Source organism: Apium graveolens, chromosome 2, assembly GCF_009905375.1.
Source record: "Apium graveolens cultivar Ventura chromosome 2, ASM990537v1, whole genome shotgun sequence".
Classification (NCBI taxonomy): domain Eukaryota; kingdom Viridiplantae; phylum Streptophyta; class Magnoliopsida; order Apiales; family Apiaceae; genus Apium; species Apium graveolens.
Window position 1 is genome coordinate 297,963,053 of NC_133648.1, and position 16,162 is coordinate 297,979,214.

Consider the following 16,162-nt stretch of genomic DNA (forward strand, 5'->3'; position numbering starts at 1 on the left):
GGATTTCAATAGTTAATATGTTTTGATACCTTAATGTGTGGTGATTGTATGATATCCTAGTATTGGTTGTGCTTATTCGTCTTATGAGCGTCACGAACTTATAAGCTAGTGTGTTAATCTCTAATGAAGCGACAGTGAAATTAGAGCTTTAGAACTTGCCATGCTAGTATAGGTTCATGTATTTGTTATGCATGTTTTGGAGGTGATTTTAACCATCTTACTTGCCCTATGTAATCCCGATAGATAACTTGCACATTAAACCGTTATGTTGTCAATTTCTATAGACATATAGGGTCTCGATAAAATTGGTGTCTATTCAGCTTCTATATTTTTTGTGGATGTCTGGTAGTATGGTATTCGTACAACGAAAGTTAGCGTTTACTAGTTTCATTTTATCTGATTAGTTTTCATCACCATTGCATGCTAAGGTTAAGAATAATAAGTCTATTGAATGAAGTAGTAATGAAGTTAGAATCCCATGTTTATGTTATATAAGTAATTCAACCTTTTAATTTCTTAGTTAATTACATGTTAGTTAATAATCTTAGTTATAAACAAAGCCAATTTGTTATTCGTCTTAGCATTGAATAATAACCATACCATTGTTGCATAAGTACATTAATTGAAATTATCCTAACCAGTCTTTGTGGGAACGAACTAGAATTAATTCTATATTACTTACGATCACGTATACTTGCGTGAATATTAACGCGTGTTTTCGTCCGAACATACATATGCTTGAAGGTATTGATAGGTCATTAATAGGCAACTGTAAATAAGTATCCAAAATCCTATTTGGATCACTTATTACTAAGAATAAGGTACAAGTGAGTCTTAGTTTAACACCTTTCATGATTGAAAGATTTAAGACCTATCCTTACCCTATGCCTGACATGAGGACCAATGAAGTTCAACCTAGTGCAATAATGGTTCTTGAGCCTGTAGAAGCACAAACACATGCACACCTACAGGGACCTTCCCATGTTGAGCCTAATTCTTCAAAACCAATAGCTGCTAGGAAACCAACCACTTCATCTTCTCAAAAGGGTGAAGTAAGTAAAAAGAAGAGAAATAAGGTAACCCTTACTATTTTGAATGAGAATGGTGAGGAACAAACACAACCTGAGTCACCTTTGGTCAAAAGAACAAAGAAGCAAAAGAAAACTGAGTTGACCACTCAAGGCACCTCTGTATCCTCTCAAAAGGATGTAGTTATAAACAAGGGACTTTAACAGACTCTAGGGGCATCCTCTCAACAGGGTGTCTCTATTGAAAAGAGCATTCTCCCAAATGTACCATGTAAAGAGTCTGCACAACTATCACTTGAACAAATACAAGTGTATGGAAGGAGAAACAAGGATGGCACACACCATGAGAGCACATTAATTAAAGCTCCCTAATCTATTCAGGGGGAGCTTCCAACACTCACTACTGAACAACAACTTTTAATCTCTCAAATTTCTTCTTCACACATTGCACTTGAATCCAATCCTCTAGTGCAAATTCACTCAAGTGACATGGTTCAATAAACCTTGCTCACCACTCAGACACCAAATTTAGATGATGAGGGGCTACTAGCTGGGGTAGACCTTAATGGCACAATCACGAAAATGGGGGATTAATCAGTTTTTACTGAAGACCCCATGGTGATCACAAATGAACCTTTATGTGCAAATCAGCATTTACAGGCTGTTAGGTTTGAGGGTAGTACTCCTGAGGGGGAGCTATCTAAATCCTCTCCAATTCAATTGGAGGTTCCTGTTCCAGGAACAACTCCCCTCAAAACCCTGGATGAAATTGCTCTAATAATTGAAGCTGGGAGTACAATTACCAATGACCCTGCTATGGGAGAGGCAAGTATATCACATTCATGTGAAGGTGCTAGCAAGAAGCACAATGGTTTAAGGCTGGTGTACATGACAGTAACCCAGTCAACTCCCCTCCAATTCAATTGGAGGTCCTCACTACAAGCGGAGGACAACAACCTGTCATAAACACAGTGCAAACTGTGAGTTAAACTGTGACTTCTGTCACAGGTGGTTCTGTTACATTGTCACCTTCTCACCCAACAAATCAACCCTCAACCTCTCAACCTCAAAACCCCATCTCATCTCCCAATGGCTCCAAGAAACTACAGATCAACCTCCAACCATTGAAGACCTTGTAGTTGACTATCTTGGAGGCCTTGCACAAATTTCTCAACAGCTACTCACATCCAATATGTTAAATCAGGACTATCAAGCTATCATGCTCACTACCAGAAAGATGTTGAAGCCAATCAAGCCAAGATTATTGATGAAGTTGGTCAGGATGCAAACTGTGATGCTTGGATAGATAAAGATTTCTCTATTGAAATGGATGTTGTGCTAGCTAAATTCAGGGAGGAGTATATCACTATTCTGGGAAGCAATGCTAGATCTCTAACTCCCCAGGAAGTGTATGATTCCATCAATGATGTATACAAGGCTCAAATCAAGGTTTTCCACAATTTTGGAAAAGCAATTCAAATTACATTGACTGGACATCAAGACAAAATAATGAAGATGGTGAGGGAAAAGATGGATCAAATCATCCCTTCTCAAACTGAGATAAAAAACAAATTCACAAACTTTGCTGAACAGATGTCAAGGTATGATCTAAGTGGAGTGGAAATAAGTGTCAAAAATCTGAAGTCCTCATTTGTGGCCTTGAATGAACAAGTTCAAAAGCATATCACTCATTCTAATGATTAAAGACTAAAGCTGGATCAAATGCATTCTAGAAGATACACTCATTCAGCCTTGCTCATGGATGAAATTAAGAAGGCTGTGCAGGACACTTTTAGGATCTCCACTTTCTTCACATGTCAATCCTCATCCACAATGTAAGTTCAAGAACTACAACAACAAGTGTCTTCTCTCCAATCTTCCAATGACTCACTGATTGCACAAGTACAATCTCTTACATCTTCGGTGCAGAGTCAACAAACAGACATCAAAACCCTGGTGGACTCTCACAAGCATCTCCAAATGCAGAATTCTGTTGCTTTGGGAGCCATCACGGGGAAGCTCAACATACCATTTCCCTCACTACCTGAAGATGCAATGCCAGAATTACCAACTCCCCTCCTCATGCCTGTCACCAAGACTAAGGGGGAGATTGAAGCTAGGATTCTACAATCCAAGGATGCTAGTAAATCTAAATCTAAAGAGCCTATCGCATCAGTTCAACTTGCTCAAAGTTCTTCACAAACTCAACAATTTCAAGATGTGGGAAAAGAAAGACTAATCAAGGCTGCAGAAGGACCTAATCAAGATCAAGAATTCAATGAACTTCTTGCAGTCCTGAGGATGTCTCTTTAAAATAATTACATCACATATAAAAGAGCATTGGCCAAGACTATCAACTCCATCAGGGCAGTAGTTGTGAATGTTGAGAACTACTTGTAGAAGAGGATTGTTGTAAATATTAATAATGGTGGTGTAGATAGATGTCTTCATGTATCTCTGTCAAATCTCAGAACTCTAAGGGCATCTGAGCTAGATGTTGTGATTGACAAGGTGCATGTAGTCATCACAGAGGACACTCAACTTCTTCATGAGCTTAAAAATGCACAGATATCAGCTTTTTCTGAAGCCTATCTATACCCAAATAAAGGAGTGGCCTACATCTGCTCAAGAACCAAACAATGCAAATAACTTACTGTTCCTAAAAACTGTGTTAGATCAAACATGAGGATGATCAAGACTATTCAGTTTGATCTAAAATACAAAAAGAACAAGAAGGGTGAAGATGTGGAGATGATAAAGATCTTAGACAGATACCTACTGAATCCTGACACCATGTTGCCAACCACACAGTTCAATTTAAAAGATGACAAGGATGATGATGAGCAGAAGCATAATGAGCAAAAACCTTCTGGCTCAAATCCAAGTCAGTCTTCAAAGGCAACTGGTAGCAATGAAAAATAGCAGGATGAAAAGAAGGGAGATGACAAGAATAGAGGAGAAGAGAGAAGGAGAAAGAAAAGGCAAGATGGCTCAGAACCACAACAACAAACCCTAAAAATCCAAATTAACCAAACTCAACCCTCTAAGCCAACAAACTCAAACATTAAACCACCTCAAACCTCAAAGACTAAATACTTGTAGAAACAAACTGCTAACACCTTTCTGAAAATACCAATCACATCAAACCAAACATTTCTCAAAAAAATCTCTAACCTACCTTTTATCAAGCCATTAACCAAAATTCACTACAAGTCTGTTGGGGGAAAACCTAAGAAAATATAAGTTACTTAGTGGGCCATCTGGAATTGTTATAATCAAAGTAATTTTCTACCTATAATCTGGTACATCTCGGATGAAGACTACTTTCAACAACTAGCTGAAGAAATGGTCAGAGTTTGGGTTATAACACTAAGAGAAGTAAGAATCTACTATCAGGATGGGTCCTTCACATTTCTTGGAAGCAACTTAATGGACACCTTCTCTCCCACAGAAATCAAAAGAGTGATAAGCTTATTGAAGGATAAGGATACTGCAACTAAGGCGTGGAGATCTGTTTTGGTTGAATGGTTGGTAGAAAGGGGAGAAAGAAGAGCAAAGGAACAAGGCTGAAAGTGAGGAGAGGAAGAGAAAGTATGATGAGGAGATAGATATGTACATTCAAAAATCTGAAGATCTCAAGGCAAAGGGGATGAGTAGAGTTACCAAAGATGGAAAATTTCTAAATGTCAAAGTTGGCACATTCTCAAGATTTAGGATTGATTTACTGAGTAGTTATTCAATACATGACAAACTCAAACTTGTGGAAGCTTTAAGAGGAACACCATTCATAGAGGAACTGGAGATACTTGTAAATTTAAAAGACCTCATTAGAGAAGAAACAGGAGATGAGACATTTGTCTGATGTGTGTATATATTAAATTCAGGAAATCACCTAATGTATGAATGTTATATTTATGTCAATTTTTATGTAAAGTTTATTTGTCCATTGTAGCTTGGGGTTAGTCTTGTTAACATGCATGAATTTGTGATAAGCAATCTTCTCACAAATGGGGGGAGATTGTTGTGCAAGACATGCCTTTACTATAATAAGACTAAGTCAAATTGACAGCCCTAAGTAAGTTGTATGATAATCTGAGTTTGCATTTTGTATTGTATCACATAAGTCTGTAAAAATGAAAATAGATTAGACTGAAGTATTTTACTGTAAACAGTCTCAAGTCTAAGAATAAACTCTGGAAGAAGATCATGAAGATCATGCCTCAGAGAAAGTGTGAGAAATCTTGGAGTTAAATAAATATGTTCTGGGAAAAACATTCTAAGTCAATAAATCTACAAGTCACGGATTAAGTGTTATAGAGAAGTCGTTCGAGAACTTCAAAATGACTTATCAAGAAGTCAAGAAAAGCTTATAGAGAAGTCTCAGAGATATCAACAAGCTAAATTGAAGACATGAAGATTGGAGATATCAACAAGTCATTTCTTGACTAGAGAACTCTGAGATATCGACAAGTCAAAATGTCACTAGAAAACTCAGAGATATCGATAAGTAAATTCTACATGCAAAGAAATGAAGGCCTCGATAAGTCAAGTTCATTCGAGGACTCAGAGATCTCGATAAGTCAAAGTTCATTCGAGAACTCGGAGATCTCGATAAGTCAATATTACACTCGAGAACTCAGAGATCTCAACAAGTCAATTTCACATTCGAGAACTTAGAGACTTCGATAAGTTATAATCAACTATAGAGTAATAAGATATCTCGATAAGCCATTATACTTATCGAGATGTCTAGTTCTCTATATGACTAACTGGAGATCTCGATGTAAAGCTCAAGTACAGAATGCAGATCAGTTTAATATCCAGGATTATAAGTCAACAAACAAATCAATCAATGATTTGAAAAGTCTACAAAAGCAGCTTAAAGAGTACAAGATCAAAGGCGAAGATTAACTGACAATGTAAAGTCACAGACATGCATGATTTGCAAAGATACACTAAGCCAGAAATATAAAGTTTTAGTTAACTTAAAGTAGGGTTTAGTACATACTTTTGCATGCTGTGTAAAATCAGTGTTTAATGTCCTATAAAGTAAACACTGGATGCTTTGTTTTTAGTTGTAACAAATAGATCTGAAAAATTTTGCAACTCTCAAGAGAGAAGCTGAGTTCTTTATCAACAAAGAACCCAGAAATTTGTAGCAAAATACTAGCTTGATTTTAATGTAAAATTAAGTGAGTTTTGAAAGATAAGTGTGTTCATGTGCATGTTTCAATTATTATGTTAAAGCATATTATCTCTACGGTACAGATTACTTTGTTCACCATCCAAAAACAGTTCAAAAAGATTAAAATTGTCATAAAACACATTCATCCCCCCTTTGTGTTGTGTACATTACCCAACAATATTTAAAATAGGAAATATATTCGAAATTATAAAAAAGAATAATCAAATATATTAAAGACCTATAATAAAAATTTATTGTAAAATGAACATCCGTAATTTATACGAAATAAAAATTCAAAAGCCAGTCCAAGAGAATTCACATCAATAATTAAAGTTGAGAATTGTTATTTAAAGGGAACATACCAAACCAAACCAAACCAAACCTACCCAGTATATCCCGCTTTCGCAGGGTCTGGGGAGGGTAAGATATACGCAACCTTCCCCTCATTCTTAAGAACGAAGAGTCTGTTTTCCGAAATACCCTCGGCTTGTGTGTGTATGTGCACAATATATAAACAGTGTAAAATTTTTAACTAAAAGAATAGAATTTGATGACACAATTTAAAAAAATTAGGGTGAGACAAACTAGTGCCCATGGCATTATTCACATAGGACTTACCTAATTCTAAATGCATTTAACATTCCTCAAATACCTGGACATCACTAACATGGAGAAGAAAATAACTGTTTTGAAGATTGAAATATGAACTTGGACATCCACCAAAACGATCTTGTTTGCCAAAATGGCCTCAACAAGCATTAAGCAGATTAATATCTCTCCAGAAATGACAAAAACTATTAAAGAGTCGATTATATGGATCGTCCTAATCCTTGCAAAGAACAAGAGTAATGATCATCTTCGGAGATTAAGATCTAGACATGAAAATTTTATGGGATTCCAATTTGACAGTTAAACCAAACTTTCACAATTTGATCGAGCAATCTTCTCCTCTGTCTCTGACAAGGGTCATGTTTAACAAAATAATGGTTTATTAGGAAAAAATAATTAAACATAGGATTTAGTTAACTAATTTTTTGTCTAAATATAATATTGGTACAGATTCAAATTGTAGACTCGATTTAACAAATATGTAAATATTGTCTCAAGTAAAGTTGTGAAAGGAGCTCGAATTCGGCTCGTTAAAAGTCGAAAAATATAAATATATCCTAATTTTTAATAATATTTTTAATATTTAAGTTTAAAATCACACCTAAATATTTAATTCACTAATTCTTTGAATTCTTTAATTACAGTAGATTAAAATTTGAGTTTAGGTTGTATGGAAAATGATATTAATTTGGTTGAAGTGTGTCTGAACATTTCTTTTTCTTTTAATTGTTATTGTTCACTAGTTGTTTGTTGAGGGCTCGATTTCACCTACACTCTTTTTTGTTCAATAAAATTTCGAGGACGGGTCGGTCCGTTAACTGGTTCGAATTCAGACACAAATTTTGTGCAATAGAAAAGCTGAACTGAAATTTTCTTTTTTAAAAATAGGCTCTCGTTAAAGACAAGGTTTGACTCGACCGTCATAGTTTCCGTCATCATATAAGCTCACCGGGACCTGTAAGCCCGAAAGGAATGGGTATTCAGTCTGTTGATGTTTGAAAAAGATTGACCTGACCACCTTTTTTTTTCAAACAAGTGTAACCCTCCAACTAAAACCCCTTATTAGCTCTAATCATTCTATAATTAAATGATTAAGCAAAGTAGTCTACTTCAAGAACAAACTAAACAATGATTAAAGGTCCCCAAAACTGTTTGAACCAAGGAATGCACTCCCCATCTACCAATCAATATAAATGCATATAGTTATCAAGAAATGGGACCAACCCGAAGGCCCACAGACTTCCTGGCCCACTACTCTCTCATACATCAACTTCAATCAGTTGTGCATGGCTAATGTGGATACTCAACCTGATGTCCCAATTTCATGGTCCCCTGATTTGAGTATTTGGTTTGGAGTGATCTTCTTTGTGGTCCAGGCAATGGGGTTGGACCATTAAATGTCTAAAAGTTGTTCATTCAATGACTTATGGCCATTGGATCTTCTGTTCATTTTCATCAGGCCAGGGATTATATGATAGCTTGTTGTTCTGGACCAGTGGATAAAAGGGAGCAAAAAGAAACAATTGTGCAGAAGGTCCATGAGCTCAACCCATTCAATGAATAGGCACAGAGATGGAATTGATAAGGCAAACCAACATTTTTGGGGAATGATGGAAGTATGAATAAGAGATGACCCGGTTTTAGAAATTTTGTTTTCAACTTCTCTTTTTACTTTTTAGTTTAAAATAAAATAAGCAGGTCCGCCGTCCAATTATCCCATTCGCCGATAATTTCATTTCTTTGTTTTTAATTTTCTAATTACACACTCAAACACCCATCCCGAAAATAACACTACAACCAGAACCAGAGGTGTTTGTATATTTTAATTTATTAACATCATATATTATTATTATTTACTCATTACATTATTTTATAAGAGTATTTTATCAAAATTTGGTATTATTAAATATTTCCTAAATAACTCTCAATTACTTTTTATAAAATATTTTATCAATCTCATCATTATTTTTGATTAATTACAATGAATTATCTTTAATACTGTGTTTTACTGTAATTTTTTTTAATAATAATCAAAAATTAAACTAATCAAACGTTGTACTTTGCAATTTATCAAAATTAACATATAGTAGTAAATTGTCTTATAATAATGTTAAGAAATTAATAAATAATTTTTTATTTTTTTTGTGATTTTACTATTTTATGAAATATTTACAAAAATTAGTTTTGGTCTTTATGTTTTTGGAAAAGAATTGAAATTGATTTATTTGATTAAAATAAAAGAGTTTTCCTATCCCATTTCCGTGAAAATTCAATCATATTTTAAAGTTTCTTTTAAAACTAGATAGAGCTGCAAATGAAACTGCACTGAGTTTTATCCGAAAACCGAGATAACCTTTATATTTTTAAAAAGAGTCAAGCCAAGTTTAAAAATCGAGTTCAAGTGATGTTCAAACCCGACTCGTTTATAAATAACCTGAACCCGAGCTCAACACGAGTTTGCTCAGATATATCAAGTTGGGCCGAACTCGAGCCGAGCCAAGTCAAGCTGTCCACTAACATTCGCATATATTTTTAATCGACCAAATTTAAAATATAATTTACAGTTTTATAGATTGTTTTTTCTAAGTTTAATAGTTTGACAAATTAAATCGAGATAAAATGGTGGTCTTTATCGTATAATAATATACACACTCACACTCTACACTTGTTTATTAAGTTATATCATTTTATTTTTTAAGTCAAGTTTTAATAACATATCCAATTTTATTTTAAATAATTTAGGCCTTCATATATTTAGATATGGTACATTACTTTTAAAATTGTTAATTTCAAAATTTTATTATATTTACTGTTTTATTTAAAAATATTGTGTTTGTAAATTATAAGTTATTTAATAATATTTATGATAATGTAAAGAATCGGAGATGTATAGAATGTGAAAATAATGTTTGATAGTTTATTTACGAAAAAACTATGTGTTTAATTTTGAAATATATTAAAAAAATTCTAAAATAATTAAATTATTAATAAATGACAAGAAAAATGTACTAATAAAAATATTTAAGTAATGATAATAATTTATTATTTACAATATATATAAACTTTATCCAAGTCGAGCCAAGTTAGCCGATTCCGAGTTAAATGAGCCGACTTCAAGCCGAGCAGACAAAAACCTCGGCTCGGCTCATTTACTCGTCCAAACTAATTTTTATATTAAAAACTGGGTCATTTAACTAACTGAGTGGAGTTAAGTTCACTTAAACGAGCCAATTTTAAGTTTTTAAATTTTGTTTCCACATACTTCTGTTTTTTTGCAAACCTAAAACTAGACCCTCGTTATTTGAATATTCTAAACGAATATTTAATAAAGGTCCCCCAGTGTCAAGATCGTAATTTTTTAAATAAATTGAAATCAACAATAGATACACGTGACAATATAATTGAAATCAAATGCATGTAAATATAAAAATATATAAATTCAGCTTGATAAATGTTATGCGTAGAAATTGATATTTCTCAGAATAGGGGTGCGGTAAACGTTCGTGTTAATAGCTTAATCCAAACTAGGACAATTAAATAATTGGGATACAGACGCGTATCCAAAATTGTCGAAGTCATGTAGGAATAATATCCCTCTCATTTCGTATACAGATAAAATTTATTTTTTCTGAAATATAAATACAAATATTTTGGACGGATATTAATTTTTTTTATATTTATATGATGGTGCTACAGTATTGACCGTGATTTCAGAATATTTTTTTTACTATTAAACTCAAATAATATTTTTATATATGTATCAAGAATTTCTACAATTATAAAAAATTGTATAACTATATTATTTAATACATATACACACACTATAAGCTCATATATGATTATTTTTATATAATTTAAATATTATATATATATATATATATATAATTTCGGATTCGAATTTTTCGAATTCAGATAATATTGTGTCATTTCGAATATGCATAATATCCGTTTTTTCTCAAATACGAATGCAATTTTTTCGGATAAATATTGATTTTTTTTTGACAACCTTAATTCAAAGGCGGGCCGTTCTAAAAACAACCTCGAGATTATGTCCCCGTGTTTTGCCTCGACAATATAAGATCCGAACTAGAGCCAATAATTCGGATTATCGGATTTGTTTCGGATCTGATCAATTTCGAATCAGATCTACTTTTGAGTAATAATATATTTGGATATCATTCGGATTATATGTGGATCAGGTCTAATTCAAATTAAAAAGGATAAAATTTATAAACGAATTTAGTATTTCAGATCATTTTTTATCTGAATAATTATCAGATCAGTTTAATTTACTTTTCGGATATTTATCGGATTATATGATTCAGATACCAGTCGTTTTTTTGAATTTAAACCCATTTTTTCAGGTATAATCCAAACTATACTCCCATCGATTTAGTTTATAAACAGTAAAATAATTCAATCTATAAAAATAAAAACTAATTAGCTAAAACGAAAGAAGAGCAAGAGTTGCAGAGGCTTGAGGTTTTCTTTGGAAAGTTAAACAATAAACACATTTTTATTATCTGTATATGAAGGAGTTTCGATCCATATGATGAACATACCCAGTACTGTTCCCACCTTGGTGCATGCATATAGGTCCCTCGTTTCTATATAAGCTTTTCATCACATGCCAGAAGACAGAAATGAAGAGAAGAAGAAAGAAATAAAAAAGTTTAGAAGAGAGAAGGGTAGGTCAATTTTGTGTTAGCATCTTTGTACGGTCTTTTAATATTTTGTTTTATTTTCTTGGACTTAGTAACCCCGCCTATGATTCTACCTTTTTGACAAATATCAGTATTTACCTTTATTTACGTTTCTGAAATATCAGTGTCTGATATGTATTTTTTAAATACATAAATTGTATAGTTATCTAATTTATATTTATAATTTATTTTTCTGAATGGAAATTGAATATTTATTTTTTGTTTACAAAAGATATTTACAGAACTATATAAAAAAACTATATTTTATAAGTAAGAAACTCTCTCTAGAAAATATAAAGAAATAAAAACGGCGGAAAAAATATGAGTGTATCACCAACTTTTGAAATTATATTTACAATCTCTCTTTCTCCAATGAATTCATACTTATCTTATTTTATTAAGACTTTTTATTTGTCTTATGTCAGAAACGTGTTATATTTGGAGATAAAGTACGTGACTCAATCATGTCATTTCAACGAAGAATAATTTGCGCAACTTATCTCAGATGAATTACTAGATAGATAACATGGAATAATTTCAAACTCATTACTTGTTTGGATTAAATATATCAACTGAGTTCCTTATTATAAAAATGAATTAATTTTTGTTAAAATATTCTGAAATATGTATAACTTTCGAAACTTGTAAAATTGTACTCATCAACTTAGTAATCATTAATAGATCATTTCCTTCTACACAAAATTCAAAATTAATGATTAAATTGTTTTATCTCTATAATAAATAATTAATTTTTAATACGTTCTAGGGTTACGAGTGATAGGTTTAATAATAAATAAAATATATCCTCAAATTAAATGAATGGGAGGAATTTCTTTACGAAGGCATACTAAGCCAAGTATGATATCAATTATCAAGTAGTAGGAGTGGAAGACGGAAGCAGATTTACTTCAAAATAGTACTTATAATTCTAATTTGACAATTATCACAGATAAGGTTAAGAAACTGTGAAATATAATTTCTTTGACCCGAAATCTTTTTTAAAATAATTAGCAATATTTAAAACTTATTCTAGTTTAGCCCTAAATTAATTTTTCTGACAAACAAAAACTTGAACTTAATTTTATTTGAAACTTATTTTAATTTAAATCCAAATTCATTATATTTTGAATTACGCCATTATCTTAGACGCCAAAGCTTATCTTAGATTCTAAAATTGATGAATTTGATTTAATATTCAATACTATAAAAATTTGCTAGGTGTTTGACATTTATTAACCAGAATAGAAGCGCAGAACATGTCTTTTCGCAATCGACGTACGTAAGCAACGTATTAACAAGATAACAGTACTGTTGTAATATAACGTGGATTAATTAATGCATGAAAAGACAGGCAGCAAAGAATTAGGTTAATTGTAACTGTCCATTTGTAGGACACAACAATGTGTAGGAGCTACTTGTTTGGTTATTCACATCCCCCCACCGAAAGTGTTTCTTATCGCTTGCCAAAAGTAATACAAGCGGTGTAAGATTAAGGAATTAGGTAATTATTTTTATAGGTTAAGCAAATCGAGATCAGAGTAAAAACAACTTTTTTTTCGGTTTGGAAGGGATTGAAATGAGACGAATAACATGAAAAAATAATGAACAAAATTTATAAGAAAGAAAAATATATTTAAGCATTATACATATTAAGGTATTCAAAATTTTTATAGATTAAATTATTAGGATAGAGTTAAGAAATTATCTTCTATCTTGTCTCAATTTTTCTTATTATATTTATCAGTATATGTAATAATGGCCCAATTTATTAGGTCAAATACGTTGGACAGATAATGGTTCTCTCAGATTTCCATGCACAAAAGCCGAATGCCCATAAGGAAGTCATGGCCGACGTGGACAAGAACAGAACAAGGAACAAGCAATCACGAAAACGTAACCTTTTTTATCTTTTATGTTCGTCCTTTTTTGGCATAGGCGCATAGAGGACAAATAATTAATGTTAAGGTTTTTATATATATATAATATAAATTTGGCGCCGTCTGTGGAAATATATAGATTATTTATGAGTTATGATAAAAATAACAAAAATTACCGATGAACAGACACCGTCTGGCTTTACCGACCATACTACTGGTCTATCATCAATACAATCGGTGATCGATGCCAACAGAGTGCTCAAGCCTACCCCGGCGGAGGAGGCACTACTAATGAAGTTGAGAGACGAGAAGTTGGCGATAGAGAAAAGCAAGGAAAAGATAACAGACCAGGAGGAGAAAAAAGCCCAGGCTGGGGCCAAGAGGAAGGAGGTAGATGTTGAGTGACATTTATGACACTTTATAACGCTCCATTAAACTTTGAATTGGTATTTTTGTGCTCAAGTTATTGGTGTTTTAATGTGTTTTCTAGTATTTTTGCATTTCAGACATTAATCTGGAATTCAGGTGAATTAGCATTAATTTGATGCTAATATGGTGTTAAGATGGTGTCCAAGGAATAAAACTCGTGAAGACCAACTCATTGCAGCAAGAAAAGAAGAAAAATGGAATTTTCTCCAGAAGGCCAGCGCGTCCGCGCTGTCATAGCGCGCACAAGGAAAATGTGTAAGAAGACTGTTTTAGCATAATTCAACGAAGGCGAAGAAGATCTAGTTTATACTTGTTATTATTTGTTCTAAGCTGTAACTTTGGATGCTAGTTTTCTTATTCGTGAACCAATACTCTTGTTTCGTACTTGGTTTATTATTTATTAAGTATAAAGGCTACGTATATTATACCATGCTTTCATCGGAACCTACGTTGATGATGAGGCCCATTATGGGTTAATCGTTATCGTGGGGTTCTAGCGAATTTATTTATGGATTTCTTTAGTTAATTTGTTTCGATGCCTTAGTGTGTGGTGATTGTATGATAACCTAATTTTGGTTGTGCTTATTCATCTTATGAGCATCGCGAACTTATAAGATAGCGTGTTAATCTTTAATGAAGTGAAAGTGAATTTAAGGATTTAGAACTTACCATGTTAGCATAGGTTCATGTATTTGTTATGCATGATTCGTAGGTAATTTTAACCATCTTAATTGTCCTACGTAATCACGATAGATAACTTGTGCATTAAACCGTTATGTTGTCAAATTCTATAGACATATAGGGTCTCAATATAATTGGTGTCTGTTCAGCTTCTATCTCTTTTGTGGATGTCTGGCAGTATGTTATTCGTGCAATGAAAGTTGGCGTTTAGCAGTTTCGTGTTGTCTGATTAGTGTCATCACCATTACATGCTAAGGTTAAGAACGAAAAGGCTATTGAATAATGTATTTAATGAAGTTAGAATCCCATGTTTGTGTTATATATTATTCAACTCTCTTTAATCTCTTAGTTAATGTTCTCTAGTATAATTCTCAATAGTTAATCGTAGTATAATCAAAACCCAAATTGTTATTCTTCTTAGCATTAAATAATAGGCATATCATTGTTGCATAAGTGCATAAATCACAAAGTTAATCTAAACCAGTCTCTGTGGGAACGAACTAGAAATAATTCTATATTACTTGCGATCGTGTATACTTGCGTGAATTATTAGCGCGTGCTTATCGACTAACAAGTTTTTGGCGCCGCTGCCGGGGACTCGGTGTTAACTTTTAGTTTATGTGCTTCTCATCAGTGATTGTTAAAGTTCATTGACTCGGACATTGTTACTTACCTACTCTTTTCCTTGTCGTGTTTCAGGTACTCTAGCGAGCGTGTATGCATATGCGTTCGCGGGCTCGTAAGAGGACTCTGGATCAGGCCGAAGAGGAAGCTGTAGTGATTCGAAGGGAAGTTTTTTAGGACGAAGAGAAAGTAGAAGAAGAAGAAGAGAAAGTCAAGGAACCAGCTTTAGTAGTGATGGGAGATCAAGCAGAAATTTCTAAGGCTTTATGGACTATTCTTAGCCTAAGATCAATGATATTCAGTCGAGCATCATCAGACCAGCCATCTCGGCTAAAACTTTTGAGATCAAATCAAGCACGATTCAGATGATACAGAATTCGGTTCAGTTTGGGGGTTCTCCTACAGAAGACCCCGACATGCACATCAGAGATTTCATTGAGATCTGTGATATTTTCAAGTTCAATGGGGTGACTGAAGATGCTATCAAGCTGTGACTTTTCCCATTCTCTCTAAGGGATAAATCAAAGTGCTTGTTACATTCTCTACCACCAGGGTCGATCACCACATGGGAGGATCTAGCTCAAAAGTTTCTCACTAAATTCTTTCCCATGGGGAAGACTACTGCAATCAGGAATGCTCTTACTCAGTTTGCACAACAAACTGGAGAATCTCTGTGTCAGGATTGGGATCGATACAAGGAGATGCTAAGGAAGTGCCCACACCATCGCATACCTGATTGGATGATTATAAACTGTTTCTATAATGGTTTAGGCGCACAATCTAGACATATGCTCGATGCAGCGTCTGGTGGAGCCTTATGGGCCAAAAGTTATAATGAAGCTTATGAGTTGATTGAGCTAATGGAAGCTAATGAATACCATAATCCTACACAAAGAATGTTGCAAGGCAAGATCGCTGGAATTCTGAAAGTGGATACAACTATTGCTATAGCTGCTCAACTTCAAGTTTTGACGATGAAAGTGGACTCTTTGGCTAATTATAGAGTTAATCAAATCACTAGTGTTT

At 33.3% G+C, this 16,162-nt stretch overlaps 1 non-coding gene across 1 annotated transcript; it reads right to left on the reverse strand.

The window, feature by feature from the left end:
- Positions 1 to 15,759: 15,759 nt before the first annotated feature.
- LOC141709614 (small nucleolar RNA R71) lies at positions 15,760 to 15,866 on the reverse strand. The gene has a single exon (XR_012570180.1). It is a non-coding gene; the product is annotated as a small nucleolar RNA R71 (small nucleolar RNA).
- Between the last annotated feature and the right edge of the window lie 296 nt (positions 15,867 to 16,162).